The sequence below is a fragment of the Notamacropus eugenii genome, chromosome 4 (assembly GCF_028372415.1).
Source record: "Notamacropus eugenii isolate mMacEug1 chromosome 4, mMacEug1.pri_v2, whole genome shotgun sequence".
In the NCBI taxonomy this organism is placed as follows: Eukaryota; Metazoa; Chordata; class Mammalia; order Diprotodontia; family Macropodidae; genus Notamacropus; species Notamacropus eugenii.
In genome coordinates, this window is record NC_092875.1 from 111,536,610 (window position 1) to 111,546,340 (window position 9,731).

The 9,731-nt window shown below is 39.4% G+C and overlaps 1 pseudogene; it reads left to right on the forward strand.

Annotated features, from left to right (window-relative positions):
* The first annotated feature begins 9,291 nt into the window (after positions 1-9,291).
* On the forward strand, positions 9,292-9,475 carry LOC140498227 (H/ACA ribonucleoprotein complex subunit 3 pseudogene; annotated as a pseudogene).
* Positions 9,476-9,731: the final 256 nt, after the last annotated feature.

The window sequence follows — 9,731 nt, forward strand, 5'->3', positions numbered from 1 at the left end:
TAACATACAACTGAGTGAGGCACCTGCCTGCTACTCTATTAATTACTGGGAAAAAAATAGTTTAGAAATATCTTCAGTTTGAGGAAAAGAATTTCAGTGCAATTTTCTTTGAGGAAGGTAACATGGAGTATTTTTGTATTAATGGAAAGGTCAGCTTCATTCAAAGCTTGTTACTATTGTGGAAATAATACTTGTTGACACTGCGTGTTCTGTGTTCTGTGGTACTAGCATGTTTTATTGTAAGCAACTTATTGCTATGCACTGTTTTGAAATTAATTACTTATGACTCCTCCCAAGTCTTTTTTTGGTAACTGTGGAGTAAAAGTCAGTCTCTTATAAGTAATTCATCTGTTTCATTATTAATCTCAAGGGTAGAAAGCTTCTACTTGCAAAGTGTTGTTACTTATATTTACATGTATAGCATTGGATCCTCCTAAAGGAATTGGAATCAGAGTGGAAACTTTCGAGAAAATAACAAGATCGGAAATCCTGTATGTTAAAAGTAAATCATAATATCATGGGGCTCTTGGTTTCTTTCTTTGATTTTCCTCTTTTCTGACATCACTTATACTGCTCCTTCTATTTGGGGCCCGCATATTGAACTTGTTTGTCAGATTTATCTCCTAGACTATGCTGTCTACCTATAGATGGTCATGCAACAAGGATTCCTGTTGTACACGCTCTTCATCCCCTGGACTCTGCTTCAGCCTCATTTTACCTTCCTCCCCACCCCTACTCAGACAGGGACAGTGCCTTTGTCCCTCTCCCAAAAGCATTTGGGTGGATGGTGAGGCAGACCAAGAAGTAAGCAGGAGGCAGGAGTAAGATGTCAGATAAGATACAGGGCATAACTAGCCAGAAAAAAATATGCATTGAAACCCATCACCTTGGGGACTTGCCTGTGTGCTTTCTAGCTGTGTTCTGGGCCCCACCTTGATCCACTTCTGTTCCTAGCCCACCTGATTCCTGATTCCCATCCTATGCCAAAGGTTAGGCCTGCTTCCTCAGAACTGGAAGTCTAATGCCTTAATTCAAGTAGGGGACTCTGTGGGTCAAGGCAGAGTACGTGAGTGTGGGTTTGTCATGATCATGCCCAGGATACTAGCTTATTCCCCATGGCTCTCCCCCTATGTTCCTTGAAGTTTCTGCATGCAATTTTTCCTTTGAGCACTCAAAAGATGTTACAAGTATTTTATTGAATGCAAGACATCCACTCCAGCCTGACATCTTACCCCACCTCCCCTTGGGAATTATGGTTTCTCTCCCTTCTTTCTCGCATTGTGACCCCGATATTGGTCATTTTACTCACTCTTATACATACTTGGTCTGTGCTTGCTTAAACTGTTGTATTGCTTTGTGTCTTCTCACCCACAGCAACTTTTAGGACACCACCCCCTGCCCTTGATGTTGCCAAGTGACTTGCCTCTCTCCACCCTGGACTCAGCTGGCACTGCATTCTGCACCCCACACTGATCACCACCAACCCCCAACCTATTCTGGCCCCTGAAGTGGACTCATCATCCCTGTTCAGCAGGAAGCAGCTACTGAAGACAACAACCTTTGCCCCTTTTCCCCGAAATAATTCTCCTATCTAGTGGCTGAGTGGGGAAATGATGTGGATAGAAACAGTGCCCTAAGAGTCAAAATAATGTTGATTGACTTTGTGAAGCCCTTGGTGCCCTAAAGTCTCCCCTTACCACAAAACTTTATTTTTATAAAATTCCCTGTCCCGACTCCTCATCTTGGGGAATGGGATTTCCTTATCTTGTGACATTCATAGTCCTCACCCTGTGCCTTTATCCTGCAAGATTTCTTTATCTTGTGAGACCCCACCACAAAGAAACCCTAAAATCATCCTATATAAGTTTGACCCTTTTCCTATATCATTGCCTTTGTTTAGCTGCTTGCTAAATCTCAGGCTGCTTTTGTGTCAATAAAACTCCCAATGGCTACAAAAAATAACATTAGAATGGAGCAGATGGAAGGTGATGACTTTATGAAAAATCAAGAAATTATAAAAACCAAGCTAAAGGGATGAAAAAATGGCAGACAACATAAAACATGTCATTGGAAAAACAACTAACCTGAAAAATAGATCCAGGATGGACAATTTAAAAATTATTGGACTACCTGAAAACCATGCTCATAAAAAGAGACTAGACATCATCTTTCAAGAAATTATCAAAGAAACTACCCTGATAGTGTAAAACCAGAGGGAAAAATAGATATTAAAAGAATCCACTACTCTACTCCTAAAAGAAATCCCAAAAAGGAAAACTCTTAGAAATATTGTACCCAAATTCCAGAGCTCCCAGGTCAAGGAGAAAATATTTCAAGCATCCAGAAAGAAACAATTGGAGCATTGTAGAAATACAATCAGGATAACACAAGATCTAGCAGCTTCTATATTAAGGAATCAAAGGGCTGGGAATATGATATTCCAGAAGCCAAAGGAACTAGGACTAAAACCAAGAATCACCTACCCAGAAAAACTGAGTATAATACTTCAGGGGAAAAAATGGTCATTCGATGAAATAAAGGACTTTCAAGCATTCTTGTTGAACCAACCAGAGCTGAATAGAAAATTTGACTTCCAAGCACAAGAATCAAGAGAAGCATGAAAAGGTAAACAGGAAAGAGAAATCATAAGGGACTTACTAAAGTTGAACTCTTTACATTCCTCCATGGAAAGATAATATTTGTAACTCTCGAGACTTTTCTCAGTATTTGGGTAGTTGGAGAAATTATATACATATAAACAGAAGGTACAGGGTGAGTTGTATAGGAAGGGATGATATCTAAAAAAATAAAATTAAGGGGTGAGAGAGGAATATATTGGAAGGGAAAAGGGAGAAGTGGAATGGGGCAAATTGTCTCTCATAAAAGAGGTAAGATAAAGCTTTTTCAGTGGAAGGGAAAAGTGAGGAGGTGAGAGGGAAAAAGTGAAGTTTACTCTTATCACATTTGGCTTAAGGAGGAATAACATGTACACTCAATTTGGTATGAAACTCTATCTTATGATAAAGGAAAGTAGGGGAGAAGGGGATAAGTGGGCATTGGGGGGATGATAGAAGGGAGGGCAAATGGAAGAAGGGAGTCATTAGAGGTAAACACTTTTGGGGAGGGATGAAGTCAAAAGAGAGAATAAAATAAATGAGGGGTAGGATAGGATGGAGGGAAATATAATTAGTCTTTCACAACATGACTATTATGGAAGTCTTTTCCATAACTGCACATATATAGCCTATATTGAATTGCTTGCCTTCTCATGGGGATGCGTGGGGAGGGAGGAAGAGTAGTTGGAACTCAAAGTTTTAAAAACGAACATTAAAAATTGTTCTTACATACAACTGGGAAATAAGATATATAGGCAATGGGGTATAGAAATCTATATTGTTCTACAATAAAATCAAGGGGATGGGGTTAAAAGGGGGGGTGATAGAAGGGAGGGCAGATTGGGGGAAGTGGTAATCAGAATGCACATTGTGTTGGAGTGGATGGAGGGGAGAAATGGGGAGAAAATTTGGACCTCAAAATCTTGCGGAAATGTCTGTTGAAAACTAAAAATAAGTAAATATTTTAAAATGATAAAAGCCAAAAAGAAAAAGAAAGAAAGGTGAAAAATCAATTAATCAACAAGCATTTCTTAAGTACTTACTTTTTTCCTGACATTGCAGTAAGTACTATGGATACAAAGAAAATCACAAACAGCCCCTACCCCCAAGAAGCTTACATTTTATAGAAGGTAACCTTAGGAGCGAAAGCCTACTAGAACTAGCTCATTGTTCAATTTTCAGCATGAACCTTTACAGCTCAGAAATTGGTCAGTGCTACAAATTTTGATTTATTATTGTGCTAATTGTCTAGACTTAGCAAAGTAGTGGAGAAAATGTTAATATGGTAGGTTAAATTTGAAAGTATGTTCTCCAAACTTTTCTTTTCCTTCAGAGAACCAGTTGTTAAAAATTTACCAGCACGGCACTGCTGGGGGAGAAGGAGCAGATGAAGGAACAAGTAAAGACTTCCTGCAGAAAATGGTATTTGAGCTGAGCCTTAAAGGAAGCCAGTATTCTAAGAGGGAGAAGGAAGAGAGAAGAGCATTCGAGGCACGGAAAGATCTTTTTTTTAAAGCAAAGTAAGTGGATCATTTCAACCCAAGTACATCAAGTTTGCATTATTATCCATTGTTGAGTACGTAGTTAGTAGTACTGGAGGATGAGAACTACTCCCATTCAATGAAACTGAAGAACTACCAAGTCACCTGAGTAGCTGAAGCAGCCTTGTCCACAGACTCAGCCCATCTGGATTAGTTTGTTGTCTAAAGATGGGTGACTGGACAACTTTTCATGGTTCTATTTTTGGCCCTGGATTCCCTGATCATTTCACAAGAATGTTACAACTTGTGGAAAAACCTGCCACTAACACTCTGCCAGAGACAGTCTTACTCTATCCCTGTGGATGTCTCCATATAAGTGAAGATACCTGGGTATTTGCTATAGTAAGGAGTTACCAAATTTAAAAGAAATATTCTTTGATACTATCCCTCCTTATCCAGAAAACCTTCCCTTACTATTTCTACCTACCCCTGAATCACAGTTCTAGAGAAAGAAATAATCTTACAAGTCATCCTGTCTAACCCCTCTATTTTACAGATGAGGAAACTGAAGCCCAAGAAGGCTAAAATACTTTGCTCAAGGTTACACAGCTAACAATTAACAGACTTGAGATTCTATCTGTCCTCAGATTTCTGGCTCATCACAGTTTCCACTGAATCTTTATACCTTTCCTCTCTGGACTTTCCTAGTCTAGAATTGATAGCTAGTATTCGTATAACTGTTTAGGGATTGCATTTCATTTGTCCTTACAACAAGTTTTATTATTCCCACCTTGAAAATGAGAGGTTCACAAAGATTATGAAATTACTTCTAATTAAACAATTAGAGATAGAGGGAGAATTTCAAATCATGTTTCTCACTATTTTTCCAGTTCTCTTTCCACTCCACTTGACTGTCTGTGAAGTGCCTCAAATCCTTATTGAAATCGGTACCAAAAGACTGCAGGCCATCAGGGATGATGAACCCCAAGATCAGAAAGACCACTGGACTCAAAATTCAAGGGGTTTTGTTACTGTTCAGTCATTTTAGTTATGGTGACTCTTTGTGACCTCATCTGAGGTATTCTTGGCAAAGATACTGAAATGGTTTGTCATTTTGTTCTCCAACTCATTTTACAGATAAGGAAAACAGGGTCACACAGCTAGCAAGTATCTGAGACCAGATTTGAACTCAAGAAGATAAGTCTTCCTGACTCTAGGCCCAGCACTTTATCTACTGTGCCACCTAGCTGCCCCACCTTGTTTGTAGTCAGGAGGACCTGGATTCAAATTCTGCTCTACTACTTATAATTTAAATGGGGATAAGCAATAATTTTGCCTCTACAAGACTCAATGAAATGTGTCATTCTTTTAAAAGGGTAAGACGGTCAGAGCTAATAATAGTAAACTCCATTCACATCAGTCTTTACTATCATATATGATCATTTCCATAACCTTGTAAGGCAGATAAGCAGAACAGGGATTGTGATCACCAGTGTACAGATAAGCAAATTGATGCTCAGAATGGTTGCTACTTGCTTGATGTCCCACAGCTAATAAGTGCCAGATACCAGGCCTTCTGGTTTCCAGAACAAAATTTTCTGCTTGTTTATACAAATGTCCTCTTTGAGTGAAATTTCTCAAATCAAATAAAAAAAGCTACTCTCTTTGAAGCTGCTCAACCTTTCCAGATGTAAATCAAGTTTCCTTCCTAATTGCCAGTAAGCCATAGAAGGCACATCCCATGTGTCATCTAAATTGAAGTATAAAATTAATCACTGCAACAAGTTACAGAAATAGTTTGGCATGATAATATCTCAGAGTGACAGGAACCTACAGAAGGGGAGTTGTTCTCTCAAAGGCCTTAATGAGCTGGTTCTTATCTGACATCTCAGTCTGATACTCCTGCAGGGGTTGCAGCTGCATCCTGCTCTGCTTCTTATCACCTGGAACTGGGCAAACCGCTGTACTATTCTGGATCTGTTTTCTCATTTGTTAAAAATGGGGGTTGGACTTTTTGTTGTTTAGTCACTTCCAACTCTTCATGATCCCATTTGGGATTTTCTTGGCAAAGATACTGGGGTGGGTTTGTCATCTCCTTCTACAGATAAGGAAACTGAGGCAAACAAGGTTAAGTGATTTGCCCAGGGTCACAGAGGTAAGAAGTATCTGAGGCCAGATTTGAACTCAGATCTTCCTGAATCCAGGCTGAGACTTCTTCCACTAGGCCACCAAGCTGCCCTGAGGACTGAACTAGATGAGCTCATTCCTTCCAGCTCTAAAGCTATGATCCTATTACGACAAATAATATATAAATATTAAAACATGCTCCAAGCTGCCCTTCTAGGTTCTATCTAGAATACCATTTGAGAGCAGCTTCCAAGCATGTATGACTCATCCTTGAAATGACTGTACTATGAGATGACAGAGTCTCCTAACTGGGTGTGAGGCCAGAGAAGATCACTCGGTGCAGGTACAAAAGGGCCCCTCCTTTCTCAGTCAATCAATAGACATTTATAAAGCACTTACTCTGTTTCAGGCACTGTCCTACGTGCTAGGAATGCAAAAAAAGCAAAAGACAGTCCTTGCCTTCAAGGAGACAACATGCAAACAACTATACACAAAGCAAGCTATATACAGGATAAATAAGAAATAATTAACCAAGGAAGGCACTGGAATTACAACAGGCTTTGTGTAAAAGATGGAATTTTAATTAGAACTTAAATAAAACCAAAGAAGTCAGTAGGAGGAGTACAGGGGGGAGAACATTATAAGCAGAATAGCTTGGGGACAGCCAGAGAAAATTCCTGGCCTCTCGTTTGTGGAACAGCCAGGAGGCCACTATCACTGAATGGAAGAGTACATGGTGAGAAGTGAGATACAAGAAGACTGGAAAGTCTCTCTCTTTTCCTTTCTGGCTATGAAATATCTGGACAGTTTCCAGCCATGTTCTAGGAGTCAAGTGGGAGAAGAAGTCCATCCACTCTTCCACCCAGAGTTCTATGTGACTGTGAGCACATGACCACTAAAATACACTTTTGTTGAAGCGAGCCCAAGCTTATGTTTTGTAGCCTTCTTCTGGCATCTCCTCTCCTGAGGTGACCAAGCAGCAACTTCCAGATGGACAAATCCTGGCTAGGAATCAATTTTGGTTGGGATAAGTCCTTTCTGACTCTAACATTCTGTGATTCTGTGACCAAGAAATTGTCTCCCTTCTTCTCAATCTAACTTCTCTAGTCAAAGTAAAATTTTAAAAATGCTGGATTTTTGTTTTTGTTATAACTCTTGAATAAATATACTCATGTATAATAATAACTCTTGAATAATAGAAGGTATTAGCATATTCAATTCATCTTTCTTAGCCTTAGTCTTACGAATGGCCACACGATGATCAGTTGGGCACTAAAGTAGACCAGTAAAGAGGCAACATGACATACAACAAGCACTGGTTCTGGAGTCAGATGAGCTGAGTTCACATCCCGCTTCTGACGCTACCTCTGTGGCCTTGGGTTGAGTTGTGAATCAGATTACCAACAGGGAGGGGAATGGGAGAAATGTGTACATAAATAATAAAGTGTATAAATAAATGATGGGATAAATCAACATAAATATGTAAGTAATATATGGTGGCATTCTAAAGTTTGCAGAGCTCTTTACATGCATGATATGATTTGATCTTCCCCAAGACCTCTCTGAAGTAAGTAGTGCCAGTATTATTATGCCCATTTTTCAGATTTAGAACAGATTTACAGAAGTTAAACAACTTATTCAAAGTCTCACAACGGCTAAGTAGAAGCGGAGTCAGCAGTACATAAGGTGGAGTATAAAGGATACTGTGTTTAAAATCAGGACATCTGGTTTCAAATCTTGACTGACATATACTAGCCATGTGACCACAAGCAAATCACATCACCTCTCTTAGACTCATGTACAATAGGACGAATGATTCTTATATCACCTATTTCACAGGATTGGTGGAGAGGAAAATGCATTCCCATTCGTAGAACATTATATAAACATGAGTTTTAACATTATATAAACATGAGTTTTAACATATTAAAGTAAATTCAGACCCCTTGTCTTCAGGTCCAATGCTCTGTCCACTACTCCTCTAATTTTATCAAGACACAATCAAGGGATAATGAGAAATATGGTAAAAGCCATCTATAAAGCCACTTTACCCTGCATCTCCATAATTATCTCCTCCTGTCAAATACTGTGGCAGCTAATGTTTGCTGCTGATCTAACAGGATGGCGGACAGCCAGCAGAACTAATTCACTAAGGACTCAGAATCACAAACTGATGTCAGTGTCCCTATGTTTAACCTTGTTGTTAACAGAGACTGAATTAGCATGCTGGAGAGAACAGGCTCCCAGATTTTCCTGTGATTTGGTCAAATGTATACTTTGTTCAAAGGAAGAAAGAAAGAAGGAAGGAAGGAAGGAAGGAAGGAAGGAAGGAAGGAAGGAAGGAAGGAAGGAAGGAAGGAAGGAAGGGGAAACAAAATAAGTGTCCATCAACTGGGGAATGGCTGAATCAACTGTGGTATACAAATGTAGGATAAGAAAAAGATTGAACTTGTAATTTCATTGGTATAAGGAACTCCCACATCAGAAAACTACCTCTACCAGTGCAGGTTGGTTTTGTGACTTGTAATCTTAGAGTGTTACACTAGAATACTGACAGATTAAATGATTTGCCCAGGGTCACCCAATGGTATGTGTCAGAGACAGAACTTGAACCCAGATCTTCCTGGCCTTTACTTACTCTACCATCTTACTTCTCTCATTCCATGTAAATGGGATAGAATGTTATTGCACAACAAGGAACAACTTTGAGGAATTTAGAGAAACATGGGGAAATTTCTATGAAGTGAAACACAATGTAGTAAACAGAATCAAGACAACAGTATATTCTAAAAGTACAATAATATAAGTGATCACAATACTAGAAAGCCATTGTAGTAAACAAGTCTCCAGGAAACATACCTTCATCATCTAAGCCAAGAGGCGGGAACTACAAATATGGAAGGTGGTATACACTGTCAGGTGTTTGTGGTATTGATTTACTTTACTTAAATGTTGTCAGTTTTTTGTTACAAGGAAGGGTGTGGGTAGTTGGAGTCTCCAAGGCTGAGGTGGAATGGAAAGCAATCCTTTCTGTGGCATATATAGATTCCGAAGCAAATCGACCAAAGATGTTTCTACAGTATTTCTTCAACAAGCAAGGGGACTGGGGCTACACCTTAAAAGAAAACAGTTCGGCCCTGCTCAGCTCACCGGGCCAGATTCTCCCCAGACGATAAATAGGCAAGACTGTGTGTAACTATCAAAAAGAGATTCAGGGTTCTCATGATCCTACAAGTACAACTGGTCCTCTGAGTTACCAACTCACCAAGCAATGGCAACCTTCACAGAGTCTACCCAAGAACCTCTTCCTATATCTAGGACACCTCACTCAGGAAGAGCTTAAATCTTTGACTCTTTTAACCCCCCTCTCACAACTTTGAAATCACTCCTTTTGTATACTTGTTTCTTGAAATCTAGTCACAATTTGCCTGTGTTTCTGTCTGTACCAGGTAGCAATAAACTTAAAATGAAAAAGCCTAAAGTTGACACATCTTTTCAATCAATCAAT